At 36.4% G+C, this 15,964-nt stretch overlaps 2 long non-coding RNA genes across 3 annotated transcripts; both read right to left on the reverse strand.

Annotated features, from left to right (window-relative positions):
- Positions 1-845: 845 nt before the first annotated feature.
- On the reverse strand, positions 846-5,195 carry LOC135107995 (uncharacterized). Its single transcript, XR_010272089.1, has 3 exons — positions 4,966-5,195; positions 2,241-2,350; positions 846-1,280 (listed from the first exon to the last, which is right to left on the reverse strand). It is a non-coding gene; the product is annotated as an uncharacterized LOC135107995 (long non-coding RNA).
- Positions 5,196-6,102: 907 nt separating this feature from the next.
- LOC135107998 (uncharacterized) lies at positions 6,103-13,508 on the reverse strand. 2 transcript variants are annotated; one of them, XR_010272092.1, is made up of 5 exons: positions 13,302-13,508; positions 11,909-11,945; positions 10,808-10,916; positions 9,505-9,812; positions 6,103-8,728 (listed from the first exon to the last, which is right to left on the reverse strand). It is a non-coding gene; the product is annotated as an uncharacterized LOC135107998 (long non-coding RNA). The 2 variants fall into 2 exon arrangements; XR_010272091.1 differs by lacking the exons at positions 11,909-11,945; positions 13,302-13,508 and adding an exon at positions 11,007-11,414.
- Positions 13,509-15,964: the final 2,456 nt, after the last annotated feature.

Below are 15,964 nucleotides of genomic sequence, written 5' to 3' on the forward strand. Positions count from 1 at the left end.
CCATAGTGACGTAATTTGTCTATTAGAATGTTTGGGTCAACTGTGTCAAAAGCTTTGCTGAAATCAATGAAAATGGATATTATAGACTTATGTTTATTCAAGGCATTGTGTAGGTCAGAGGTAAACACATTTATAGCGTCAAAAGTATTTAGTCCGGGGCGGAAACCAAATTGCCTATTATTTAAGAGTTTTTGTGAATTGAGGTAGTTCATGAGGAAGTTCTTCATAATGATTTCAAATATTTTAGAGAACACTGGTAAAATAGAGATTGGTCGGTAGTAGTATCACATCCATCTCCAAATGCTACACCAATAGGCTAACAATCCCACACCATGAGGCCCAGACAGAGCAACACAAACTGCGACACACACGCAGGGACTGAGGCACCTTGCACACATCACATCCATCTCCAAACACTACCCCAGTAGGCTGACCACGGGACACCCTCCCCGTCCGAGTGCTTGGCACTCACTGTCAAGGGTCCCAGAAATTTTTGGAATTACCTTAGATTATGAGGAAAGTTACCTTAGATTCAAAGACTCCACCTGAGATTTCATTCTGTTACTAAAGAATTCATTCAAATGCATAATATTTTTTTCTTTCTCTTGAACACCTCCAACAGAAAAGTAGAACAAAAAACAAGAAATAATGCAAACATCAAAAAAAAAAAATAATAAATAAATAAATAAATAGATAAATAAATAATATATATATATATATATATATATATATATATATATATATATATATATATATATATATATATATATATATATATATATATATATATATATATATATATATATATATATATATATATATATATATATATATAAAACAGACTTCCTTTAGAACACACATGACAAAACTTCCCACAAAAGAAAATAAATAAATCAATAAAAGTAAATGAATAAAATTAATAAATAAATAGACACAATAAAACCAAAGCTTACCTACCTTTACCATGACAAATAAATAAATCAACAAAGAAAACAAGCCAAAAACAATCTACCTTTCCAATGATTACTTCTCTCACACTCATAGATAGTCTGCTTGGCGAATGTCTTGGCTTTGCTGAACGTCCCCTGCTCCTGCTCGTACATCTTGCCAAGGTACCCCTACATGAAGCCCCTACAGCACCCCTCCACCTTCACTGTCAGACTCTTGCTCCTGTCACAGCCGTGTCAGGAATACGTCAGCCAGTGTCATGTGGCACATGGAATGGGGTCGCTGCTCAGCAATGGAGTACCGGGGGGGGGGGGGTGGAATGAAAAGGTGGTCTGGAAAGGTTTGGTTGTTGTTATTATTATTATTATTATTATTATTATTTCTATACAAAGTATAATTTAATTACTGTTTCTTAGTATATATAATAAAACTAAATAGGATAAAAATGAAATACGTTATTAAGAATACCATCTCTCTCTCTCTCTCTCTCTCTCTCTCTCTCTCTCTCTCAGCTTCTTCCACTACACACACAAAAAATAAGATACATACAAAATGAATAGATATGTATACCAGAGAAAATAATAAAAAATAAATAAATGTATAAAGAAAGTACCTAAAACTATATATATATATATATATATATATATATATATATATATATATATATATATATATATATATATATATATATATATATATATATATATATATATATATATATATATAATAAAATGTATCTTCTCAATTATACATGGACCCCTTAACACTTAGCTTAAACATTTATTTATTGATTTATTTTTTTTAAATTAAGAGAACTTAATATAAAAGAGTATTGTGATTTCCATAACGGTTAAAACCACCATGGCCTGCACAGCTAAGGCAGTTCAATAAACTTTTACTTTTTTTTTTTTTTTTTTTTTTTGCATTAATCAAATTTATATGTATTGTATGATATTCTACAACCTTAATTCTATCTGATATGTAGGTATTAACTTCGGAAGAGGAGGCTAAGCTTATCTCCATATTATCCAGGAAGGGGAAGAAGGGAAGAAGAGAAGTAAAGATGAAGACAATGTTAGGTCAGGTGAGGTGAGGCGAGGTTGGGTCAGGTTAGGCTGGGTAAGGTGAACACTTAAGTTGAACAGGTAATAAAGTAATCAGTAAGGTCAGCACATATAGTTGCTTTTTTTCAGTTTCTTCAAACAAGACGTGGTGTTTTGCAATTCAAGTCTGACTGAACATTTTGCTTCGCATGCCAGCAATTCGTCACCTCAAAACGTACCTCCACTTACCTTGAGTTTCGTACTCTTACAAATGGACGTCCAAAGTGACATTGGCTCGTTTCGTATCTTATACAGAGCTTCGCCAGGCGCTATGTCCTGCCGAGCCCACAACTCCAATGCTGAAATAAACCAAGAAATAAAATCACACACACTTATTTTCTACCGATGTTGAGACAAACACAACTAGGTAGTACAAATTTCCCCTCCTATTACCTGACACCACTTCAACTCCACCACCACTACTGTTGCTCCACTCCTCCCATCACTCCAGCAGGTGATGCTGACTATTTACACACAATAACAGCTGAAAACCACCTCATCTCTCTAACCCTAAGCAAGTGATGTTGCTCACACACATGAATGGGCGGCGGCCATCCTTCACCCAGGGGCAGTTAACTCCATTTTTGAGATTATACTGATATTTATCGTTCTTTGTGGTAAATTTTAAAATTTATTTTAATTATATTAATTTTTGCACCGTTTTTCTTTCGTTATCTTCGTCATTTCTCTCTACTTAATACTCTGCCAATTCCTCTTATTATATTGTAATCGAAAACTTAAAAACATATTGCAATTTTTTTTTCTTTGGAGTGTTTTTTGAAACATTTTAATCATACTGATTTTTGCACTTCCTTCTTTAACTCCTTCATTTATCCTAATGTTCTCTTCCTACTGCTATTAACAGTATATATTCTATTTGAGAAACTTATACATACACCTATCCTACAAGGTGATGCCACGTCAGGGACTGCTGGGTTTATCTCTACTGTGTAGTAATTGTATATGTAACATTCTCCAAGACGATTGTACTAGAATACAGAGGCTATTGAGAGGGAGGATAGGTGAGAATTTGGGAAGTGAGGGCAGAAGAGGTGGTGGTGTGAACCTATGAAACACAAACTCACTCACTCACACACACACACACACACACACACACACACACACACACACACACACACACACACACACACACACACAAACAGCAAGCAAGCAGAGAGGCAGGCAGGCATACCGGGAGGAAGGGAGGCATGAGCAGTAACAGGCCAGGCAGTGAGCCACTACCTGGCTCACTACAGGTGAACAGAACAGGTGGTGGTGTGAACCCATGAGAAACACACACACACACACACACACACACACACACACACACACACACACAGAAACAACAAGCAGACAGAGAGGCAGGTAGGCGGGCAGGCAGGCAGGCATGATCAATAACAGATCAGGTAGTGAGCTGTGGCAGGCTTGCTCACCACCCAACACACCCCTGCTCCCACACACAACACTCCCCATATATGCACACACTCATTACACACACTTATTCAGCAACTACCACATACCTATGCACAACTCAGCTAAGTAGTGTGCTCGTTGCACCTGAAAAACATTATAAATTACACTAAATATTGATGAGGAAAGATTGGAAGGACGAGGGTGTCGGTCTGATGGCGCCCTGCCGGCTGATGACGTCACAAGTACCGTTAAATACGTACTTAATTTCATTTTGAAAATCGCATTTTTAAATATTGCACCCAGACTGGATTGCTTTACATATTCTAATTTCCCATATACTTTAACTAGTACATGGAATATCAAAACATTTCAAGCATCAGCAATAATAGAGAAATTTCAAACGAATGATATTAAAAATGTTGGAACTTTGAAATTCTTAAAAACAATAATAAACCCACACACCTAACTTAAAGCGAAGCCAAACCACTTCAAAAAAATCTGAATTATTTTTACAAACAATTTAAAGTGAGCTATAAGCTCAAACAAAGAAATTCAATATTAATAAAACGTTGAAAAACACTTTTAACGGGGCTACAGATAATTTTAAATGCCGCATATTTACTTCAACCGCAATTTAAAACACTTTAAAATTGATGCCCGATTTTTTTAACCAATAAAAACTCAATAATAAGCTTAAATAAAGAAAAGTACTTGACAGGGTATGAAAAAATGCACCAGGAAACGACCCTCATATATGTATAAAATGCCTGGAAAATCAACATATTTCATTATATACAATTGAGAAAAACACTTCAAAAATAACGAAATATTTTTAGAAACCATAAAAAGTTACTTAGAAGCCGAAATAATATAGTAAGCAAAAATATAAAATAATCTGAATATCGACAGGATTCAACAGGCATATCCATCATGGCGGCGGTCCCGGTTAAGAAGGCAGCTGTCAGTCAGCCTCACTTAATTAAGCCTTCATCACATCAAAACCAGACTATAGCGGTTATATACGACCAGCGGATATGAAAGCACAGCCATGTGGCTCTACTTAGTGAAAGGATTGGCTTATAATAAGTAAGAGATGTAGCAAATAATGTTGCATATATAAGGAAAGCCAGCCTTCACTTCAGCTGATAAGATGAATTTTGGCAGTTTTTAATTTTCTGTTGTGGTTAATTCATGGGTATTTTGTCCTGGAACGTTAGCAGGAACGTGGAATATTGACTCATATATGCAAATGTATTCTTAACGAGGAGAAAATATATGAAATATGAGCCTTCAAAAATTAAAAAAATAAAATAAAATAAATAACGTTTGACGAAAATTTCGCAAAAAAAAAAAAAAAAAAAAAAACGGACACTAACATAATTTTACCCTCCTATTTCGTTGTTGTGCATGACATGGAGTTCTCATAAAGAGCAACACTTTTCTGAACAAAAGAAAATGAGTAAAGTCTGCCAGGTGGACAAGTGGTGGCTGGGTCACTTACCAGTATTATGAGCCTTCCTGGCTCTCAAGAGCAGATCCAGGCACCTCCCGGGAGGCACTACGCCTGCACCAGCACACACAGGCACCCATGGCACGCTTCACTGTCTTGTTGAGAGAAAATCCAGGTTAAATAAGGAAGCTGCACACAGCGCCCTTAAACACCACAGCTCCCTGTCTGACGTGTACTGACCCTCCTCTGCTAGCAAGCACTACGTACCCAAAAATCCACAAGTTAAATTTTCCGCTTATAATAATGTCCACCAACGTCTCTCATAGTATGCTATTGTAATACAAAATAAAGTAAGTGAAATATAATGAAGTATGAATTTGTAAAATTAAATTATAAGCCATTATAATTGTAATTGTCAAAATATCTACATCTCTAATTTAAGCGCCAAAATTGAAATGGTCATGGCGGTGTTTACACTCTATACCTCTTCACTTATTGTATGACGATCTGTGAAGTTAATGAAAAGCTTGTGTGACTTCAAGGCTCTTTTTATTATCTAACGTTTATTTATCTTGAACAAAATAAGGTATACTCATTAAAATATCTATATAACTTTGTCTCCTAAAGTTTAATGTACGTTTTGTCAAGGTGTATAAAATGTTACTGGGCCCTCCATTATATATATATATATATATATATATATATATATATATATATATATATATATATATATATATATATATATATATATATATATATATATATATATATATACACATTTTTTTTTTCTAAATTTCTGTATTATATTATTTATTTAATTATTCGTCTCTATTCTTTCTTTTTCACTCATAATTTGTTCTCTATTATATTAATTTGGTCTTTCTCTCTCATACTTACAACTTTAATGGATATACAACTGCCTGAAGCACAATTTCAGTAGAATTTCTGAGCCTATTAAATTGTGTAGCATATGGTAATAATTCGGAATCTCCTGAGATCCATAAGAATCTCAGTAGATCTCCGGATGTTTCGGTAAATTTGGCGATACTTGCATAATAGTGATTGTTATCAAGTATTGCGATAATGGCAAGAACAAAATGAATCAAGAATTACCCAAAAGTGCGATAACATCAGGAGACACAGATAACCCCGTATTATTACATATTTAGGTTAAAGGAAATAAATGTATTCACGAAATAATATCAATTCTTTATTGTTTGTTTGGTGACAGAAGGCGAGACCTGTGACCCACAAGATCAATCAGCACGTCACACTCACCAGGACAGTTTTCCACAGTAAAGAAGCAAGACCATATCTCCCGTTTTTTTTGTCAGTAGCAGCACTAACTACTGAGTCCCAAACACAAAGGATTGAAAAGGTGAGAATGGAAATGTACTCCCCTTTAAAAATGAAAAAAATTATGATAGTAAATAAATAAATAATAATAAATAATGCATATGATAAACATATCCATCTCCAAACACTACTACACTACACCAGCAGGCTGGCAATCCCACACCATGAGGCCCAGAGAGAGCAACACACAAGCAGGGACTGGGGCACCTTGCACACATCACATCAGTCTCCATACACTACACCAGAAGGCTGACAATCCCACACCATGAGGCCCAGACAGAGCAACACACACTGTTACACACATACAGGGATTGGGGTACCTTGCAAACATCATATCCATCTTAATGCACTACACAAGCATCCCATTAATAATCAAAAAATAAATATGATAATAGTAAATAAAAAAATAAAGAAAATAATGCATATGATAAACAGTCTTGAATTATGTATCCATCTCCAAACACTATACCAGCAGGCTGGTAATCCCATACCATGAGGCCCAGACAGAGCACCACACACTGCTAAACATATCCAGGGACTGAGGCACCCTGCACACATCAAATCCATCTCCAAACACTACACTAGCAGGATGACAATCACACACCATGAAGCACAGACAGAGCAACACACACTACTACACACACACAGGGACTGGGGCACCTTGCACACATTACATCCATCTCCAACCACTACACCAGCAGGATGACAATCCCACACCGTGAGGCCCAGAAAGAGCAACACACACTGCTACACACATCCAGGGACAGAGGCAACCAGCACACATCACATCCATCTCCATACACTATACCACCAGCCTGCCAATCTCACACCATGAGGCCCAGACAGAGCAACAAACACACTGCTACACACATCCAGGGACTGGGACACCCTGCACACATCACATCCATCTCCAAACAGTACCCTAGCAGGCTGAGAATCCCGGACCATGAGGCCCAGACAGAGAAACACACACTGCTACACACACTCAGGGACTGGAGCACCTTGCACACATCACATTCATCTCCAAACACAACACCAAAAGGCTGACAATCCCACACCACGAGGCCCAGACAGAGCAACACACACTGCTACACACATCCAGGGACAGAGGGTCCAAGCACACATCACATCTATCTCCAAACACTACACCAGCAGGCTGGCAATCCCACACCATGAGGCCCAGACAGAGCACCACATATTGCTACATACATCCAGGGACTGGGGCACTCTGTACACATCACCTCCATCTCCATACACTATACCAGCAGGCTGGCAATCCCACACCAGGAGTCCCAGACAGAGCACCACACACTGCTAAACACATCCAGGGACTGAGACACACTACACACATCACATCCATCTCCAAACACTACACCAGCAGGCTGACAATCCCACACCATGAGGCCCAGACAGAGCAACACACACTGCTACACATACGCAGGGACTGGGGGACCTTGCACACATCAAATCCATCTCCAGACACTACACCAGCAGGCTGACAATCCCACACCATGAGGCCCAGACAGACCAACACACACTGCTACACATGTGCAGGGACTGGGGCACCCTACACACATCACATCCATCTCCATACACTACACCAGAAGGCTGGCAATCCAACGTCATGAAACCCAGATAGAGCAAGACGCACTATTACACACATGCAGGGACTGAGGCACCTTGCACACATCACTCACACTCCCTTACACACACTCGCACTCACCATCACCTGAAACACACATAAACGGGATATTCGGTTCTGCACACAGCTTGTTAACAAACATTAGGGTGGTGTTTAACTATTTTAGAAAAGAAATGATGAAGAAAATTATAGCAAGCATGATACGTTTTAAACTGGAATACACAGCAATAGTTTGGGCTCCCCATACAAGTAAAAATATATGGAAACTAAAAAACAATACAGAGGACAGCAACAAAGATGGCACCAGAATTGCAAGACCTAAGCTATGAAAAAAGATTTGAAGAGATGTGATAATCAACACTATAAAAGAGAGGAGAAAGAGGAGACATGATAACAATGTACAAATTAGTAAACAATACAGAAAAAATAGACCAAAATGACTTGGTACCCTAGACGGAGAAGGAAGACAGACAGACGAGGGGGCAAGAAAAGAAAATAAAGAAGAGCGGATGTTCAAGAGACATCAAGAAATACAGCTTTCTGTATTGAACTACTAAAATCTGGAATAATTTGAAGGAAGAGGTAGTTGTGGCCAACAGTATATACAGGTTGAAATAGAAAGTGGATGAGCTTTGGCTTGTATCCTGCACAATACAACTAGTTAAATACACACACACACAATACTCGTCTTGCGAGGTAAAAGTGACCCTATCTTTTGCTGGATAGGATGCCTTCTGCCTCCACCGTTCGCCTCCTATCCCCACTCGGGCCTCTGCTCTGCCATGCTGCTGCTGCTGCTGGTGCTGCTCTTCACCTCTGGCAAAAAAAGGTGTGTGTCAGTTTATGATGAAGGTTGGTCTCCTGTGGTGAAGGAGACATGATGATGATGATGATGATGGGAAGTAGGAGAGAAGAAGGAAAGAAGGGGAGTATGGAGATAACCTTAGCCTTTTCTCCTGAGTTTATACTTACATGTCAGACAGAATTAAGGTTGTACAATGTCATGCAATATATCTCAACCTTAACAAACTTGTTTAAGCAAATCAAACAAGCAAGGCAAAAGGTTAATGAAGTATCCCCATGGGACACCCTCCCCGTATGAGTGCTTAACACTCACTGCCAAGAGTCCCAGATATTTTTGGAATTACCTTAGATTATGAGGAAAGTTACCCTACATTCAAAGACTCTACCTCATATTTCATTCTATGTTACTAAAGAATTAATTCAAATACATATTTTTTTTCTTTCCCTTAAACACCACCAACAGAAAAGTAGAACAAAAAACTAGAAATAACTCAAACATCTAATATATATATATATATATATATATATATATATATATATATATATATATATATATATATATATATATATATATATATATATATATATATATATATATATATATATATAAACAGACTTCCTTTAAAACACACGTCACAAAACTTCCCATATAAGAAAATAAATAAACCAGTAAAACTAAATAAATAAAATGAATAAATAAATAGACAGACAATAAAATGAAAACTTACCAACATTTACAAATGACAAATAAATACATCAACAAAGAAACAAAACCAAAAGCAACCTACCTTTACAATGATTACTTCTCTCACACTCATAGATGGTTTGCTTGGCGAATGTCTTGGCTTTGCTGAACATCATTTGCACCTGCTCATACACCCTGTCGAGGTACTCCTACACGAAGCCCCTCCGACACCCCTCCACCTTCACCATCACCCCTACCTTCACCATCTGACTCTTGCTCCTGCTCTCTGCCTCCTGTTACGGCCGTGTCAGGAATACGTCAGCCAGCGTCATGTAGTTCATGAAATGGGGTTGCTGCCGGGCCATGGTGTCCGGGTCAGATATAGAGGGAAGGCAAGAAGGAGGAGACAGTCTGGAATGGTTTGGTTGTTATTATTATTGTTTCAGTACAAAGTATAGTTTGATTACTGTTTCTTAGTAAATATAATAAAATCAAATATATATATATATATATATATATATATATATATATATATATATATATATATATATATATATATATATATATATATATATATATATATATATATATATATATATATATATATATATATATATATATATATATATATATATATATATATATATATATATATATATATATATATATATATATATATATATATATATATATATATATATATATATATATATATATATATATATATATATATATATATATATATATATATATATATATATATATATATATATATATATATATATATAATGAATCTTCTTAAGTATACATTGACCCCTTAACATCTAACTTAAACCTTTATTTATTTATTTGTTTTTTTTTTAAATTAAGCAAACACTTAAAATAATAAAGTATTCTGATTCCTGTAACAGTTAAAACCGTCCTGGCCTGCACAGCTCAGGGAGCCGGTCAGGACTGACCCTCAAGCAGATGGATTGGGAAGGTGTCATGTGGAGATGCGTCAATTCATTAAAATTTTACTTTTTTTTTTTTTCTACATTAATAAATTGATATGTATTGTATGATATTCTACAAACTTAATTCTATCTGACATGTAAGTATTAACCTCGGAAGAGGAGGCTAAGGTTATCTCCATATTATCTGGGAAGGGGAAGAAGGAAAGAAGAGAAGTAAAGATGAAGACAATGTTAGGTCAGGTGAGGTGAGGCGAGGTTGCGTCAGGTTAGGTTAGGTAAGGTGAACACTCAAGTTGAACAGGTAATAAAGTAGTCAGTAAGGTCAGCAAATATAGATGCTTGTTTTTAGTTTCTTCAAACAAGACTTGTGGTGTTCTGCAGTTCAAGTCTGACAGAACATTTTGCTTCGCCTGCCAGCAATCTGTCCCCTTAAAACGTACCTCCACTTACCTTGGGTTTGGTACTCCTACAAATGGACGTCCAGGTAACATTGGCTCGTGTTGTAGCTTACATACAGCTTCGCCAGGCGCTGTGTCATGCCGAGTCCAAAACTTCAACACTGAAATAATTCAACAAATAAAGTCACACTTATTTTCTACTGATGCTGAGAGAAGCACAACTAGGTGGTACAAATTTCCCCTCCTATTACCTGCACCACTTCATCTCCACCACCACAACTGCTGCTCCACTCCTCCAGGTGATGCTGACTATTTACACACAATAACAGCTGAAAACTGCCTCATCTCTCTAACCCAAGGCGAGTGTTGTTCCTCACACATGGTAGCGTGGTGACCAGTCTTCACCCAGGGACAGTTAACTTCATTTTTGAGATTTTATTAATATTTATTATTCTTTATGGTAAATTTTAAAGTTCATTTTAATCATGTTAATTTTTGCACTGTTTTTCTTTCGTTACCTTCGTCATTTCACCTCATTTAATACTTTTCAATTCTTCTTATTATAATGTAATCGAAAACTTAGAAACATCTACCCCTCTTACAATTTTTATCCTTTGGGATGTTTTCCGAAGCATTTTAATCATACTGATTTTTGCACTTCCTTCATTATCTCCTTCATTTCTCTTGATGTTTTCCTACTGCTACCAACAGTATATATTCTATTTGGGAAACTTAAACATACACCTCTGCTACAAGGTGCAGCCACGTCAGGGCCTCCTGGGTTCATCTCTACTGAGTAGTAATTGTAAATGTAACATTCCGCAAGAGGGCTGTAGTAGAATACAGAGGCTATAGAGAGGGAGGATAGGTGAGAATTTGGGTAGTGAGGGCAGAACAGGTGGTGGTGTGAACCTATGAAAAACAAACTCACTCACTCACACACACAAACACACACACACACACACACAGAAACAGCAAGCAAGCAGAGAGGCAGGCAGGCATACCGGGAGGAAGGCAGGCATGAGCAGTAACAGGTCAGGTAGTGAGCTGTGGCAGGCTTGCTCACCACCCAACACACCCCTGCTCCCACATACAACACTCCCCATATATGCACACACTCATTACACACACTTATTCAGCAACTATCACATACCTCTGCAGAACTCAGCTAAGTAGTGTGCTCGTTGCACCTGAAAAACATTAAAAATTACAGTAAATATTGATGAGGAAAGATTAGACGGACGAGGGTGTCGGTCTGATGGCGCCCTGACAGCTGATGACGTCACAAGTACCGTTATATACGTACTTAATTTGATTTTGAAAATCGCATTTTGAAATATTGCACCCAGACTGGATTGCTTTACATATTCTAATTTGCCATATACTTTAACTAGTACATGGAATATCAAAACATTTCAAGCCTCAGCAATAATAGAGAAATTTCAAACGAATGATATTAAAAAATGTTGGAACTTTGAAATTCTTAAAAACAATAATAAACCCACAAACCTAATTTAAAGCGAAGCCAAACCACTTCAAAAAAATCTGAATTATTTTTAAAAACAATTTAAAGTGAGCTATTAGCTCAAATAAACAAAATCAATATTAATAAAACGTTGAAAAACACACTTTTAACGGGACTACAGATAATTTTAAAGGCCGCATATTTACTTGAACAGCAATTTAAAACACTTTAAAATTGATGCCCGATTTTTTTAAGCAATAAAAACACAATAATAAGCTTAAATAAAGAAAAGTAATTGACAGGGTATGAAAAAATGCACCAAGAAACGACACTTATATATATATAAAATGCCTGGAAAATCAACATATTTCATCATATATAATTGAGAAAAACACTTAAAGAATAACGAAATATTTTTAGAAACCATAAAAAGTTACTTAGAAGCCGAAATAATATAGTAAGCAAAAATATAAAATAATCTGAATATCGACAGGATCCAACAGGCATATCCATCATGGCGGCGGTCCCGGTAGAGAAGGCAGCTGTCAGTCAGCCTCACTTAATTAAGCCTTCATCACACCAAAACCAGACAATAGCGGTTATATACGACCAACGGATATGAAAGGAGAGCCATGTGGCTCCACTTATTGAAAGGATTGGCTTATAATAAGTAAGAGATGTAGCAAATAATGGTGGATATATAAGGAAAGCCAACCTTCACTTCAGCTGATAAGATGAATATTGGTAGTTTTTAATTTTCTGTTGTGGTAAATTCATGGGTATTTTGTCCTAGAACGTTAGCAGGACCGTGGAATATTGACTGATATATGCAAATGTATTCTTAACGAGGAGAAAATACGTGAAATATGAGCCTTCAAAAAAAATAAAATAAAAAAAATAACGTTTGACGAAAATTTCGCAAAATAAAAAAAAAAAAAAAAAAAACGGACACTAACGTAATTTTACCCTCCTATTTCGTTGTTGTGCATGACATGGAGTTCTCATAAAGAGCAACACTTTTCTGAACAAAAGAAAATGAGTAAAGTCTGCCAGGTGGACAAGTGGTGAGTGGGTCACTTACCAGTATTATGAGCCTTCCTGGCTCTCCTGAGCAGATCCAGGCACCTCCCGGGAGGCACTACGCCTGCACCAGCACACACAGGCACCCATGGCACGCTTCACTGTCTTGTTGAGAGAAAATCCAGGTTAAATAAGGAAGCTGCACACAGCGCCCTTAAACACCACAGCTCCCTGTCTGACGTGTACTGACCCTCCTCTGCTAGCAAGCACTACGTACCCAAAAATCCACAAATTACATTTTCCGCTTATAATAATGTCCACCAACGTCTCTCATAGTATGCTATTGTAATACAAAATAAAGTAAGTGAAATATAATGAAGTATGAATTTGTAAAATTAAATTATAAGCCATTATAATTGTAATTGTCAAAATATCTACATCTCTAATTTAAGCGCCAAAATTGAAATGATCATGGCGGTGTTTACACTCTATACCTCTTCACTTATTGTATGACGATCTGTGAAGTTAATGAAAAGCTTGTGTGATTTCAAGGCTCTTTTTATTATCGAACGTTTATTTGTCTTGAACAAAATAAGGTAGACTCATTAAAATATCTATATAACTTTGTCTCCTAAAGGTTAATGTACGTTTTGTCAAAGTGTATAAAATGTTACTGGGCCCTCCATTATATATATATATATATATATATATATATATATATATATATATATATATATATATATATATATATATATATATATATATATATATATATATATATATATATATATATATATATATATATATATATATATATATACACATTTTTTTTCTAAATTTCTGTATTATATTATTTATTTAATTATTCGTCTCTATTCTTTCTTTTTCACCCATAATTTGTTCTCTTGTATTAATTTGGTCTTTCTCTCTCATACTTACAACTTTAATGGATATACAACTGCCTGAAGCACAATTTCTGTAGATTTTCTGAGCCTATTAAATTGTGTAGCATATGGTAATAATTCGGAATCTCCTGAGATCCATAAGAATCTCAGTAGATCTCCTGATGTTTCGGTAAATTTGGCGATACTTGCATAATAGTGATTGTTATCAAGTATTGCAATAATGGCAAGAACAAAATGAGTCAAGAATTACTTAAAAGTGCGATAACATCAGGAGACACAGATAAAACCGTATTATTACATATTTAGGTTAAGGGAAATAAATGTATTCACGAAATAATATCAATTCTTTATTGTTTGTTTGGTGACAGAAGGCGAGACCTGTGACCCACAAGATCAATCAACACGTCACACTCACCAGGACAGTTTTCCACAGTAAAGAAGCAAGACCATATCTCCCGTTTTTTTTTGTCAGTAGCAGCACTAACCAATGACTCCCAAACCCAAAGGATTTAAAAGGTGAGAATGGAAATGAAAAAAAAAAAAAGGTACTGAATAAATAAATAATAATAAATAATGCATATGATAAACATATCCATCACACCATAAGGTCCAGAGAGAGCAACACACAAGCAGGGACTGGGGCACCTTGCACACATCACATCAGTCTCCATACACTACACCAGAAGGCTGACAATCCCACACCATGACGCCCAGACAGAGCAACACACACTGTTACACACACACAGGGATTGGGGTACCTTGCGAAAATCACATCCATCTCCATGCACTACACCAGCATCCCTTTAATAATGAAAAAAAAAATATGATAATAGTAAATAAAAAAATAAAGAAAATAATACATATGATAAATTGTCTTAAATTATCTATCCATCTCCAAACACTATACCAGCAGGATGGTAATCCCATACCATGAGGCCCAGACAGAGCACCACACACTGCTAAACATATCCAGGGACTGAGGCACCCTGCACACATCAAATCCATCTCCAAACACTACACTAGCAGGATGACAATCACACACCATGAAGCACAGACAGAGCAACACACACTACTACACACACACAGGGACTGGGGCACCTTGCACACATCACATCCATCTCCAACCACTACACCAGCAGGATGACAATCCCACACCGTGAGGCCCAGAAAGAGCAACACACACTGCTACACACATCCAGGGACTGAGGCAACCAGCACACATCACATCTATCTCCATACACTATACCACCAGCCTGCCAATCTCACACCATGAGGCCCAGACAGAGCAACAAACACACTGCTACACACAGAGGGACTGGGACACCCTGCGCATATCAATTCCATCTCCAAATGCTACACCAATAGGCTGAGAATCCCACACCATGAGGCCAAGACAGATCAACACAAACTGCGACACACACGCAGGAACTGAGGCACCTTGCACACATCACATCAATCTCCAAACACTACACCAGCAGGCTGACCACGGGACAACCTTTGCGTCCGAGTGCTTGGCACTCACTGTCAAGGATCCCAGAAATTTTTGGAATTACTTTAGATTATGAGGAAAGTTACCTTAGATTCAAAGACTCCACCTGAGATTTCATTCTATGTTACTAAAGAATTAATTCAAATGCATAATATTTTTTTAGTTTCTCTTGAACACCACCAACAGAAAAGTAGAACAAAAAAATAGAAATAACTCAATAAAAAAAAAATATATATATATATATATATATATATATATATATATATATATATATATATATATATATATATATATATATATATATATATATATATATATATATATATATAT

This window comes from Scylla paramamosain, chromosome 16 (genome assembly GCF_035594125.1).
Source record: "Scylla paramamosain isolate STU-SP2022 chromosome 16, ASM3559412v1, whole genome shotgun sequence".
Taxonomy (NCBI): domain Eukaryota; kingdom Metazoa; phylum Arthropoda; class Malacostraca; order Decapoda; family Portunidae; genus Scylla; species Scylla paramamosain.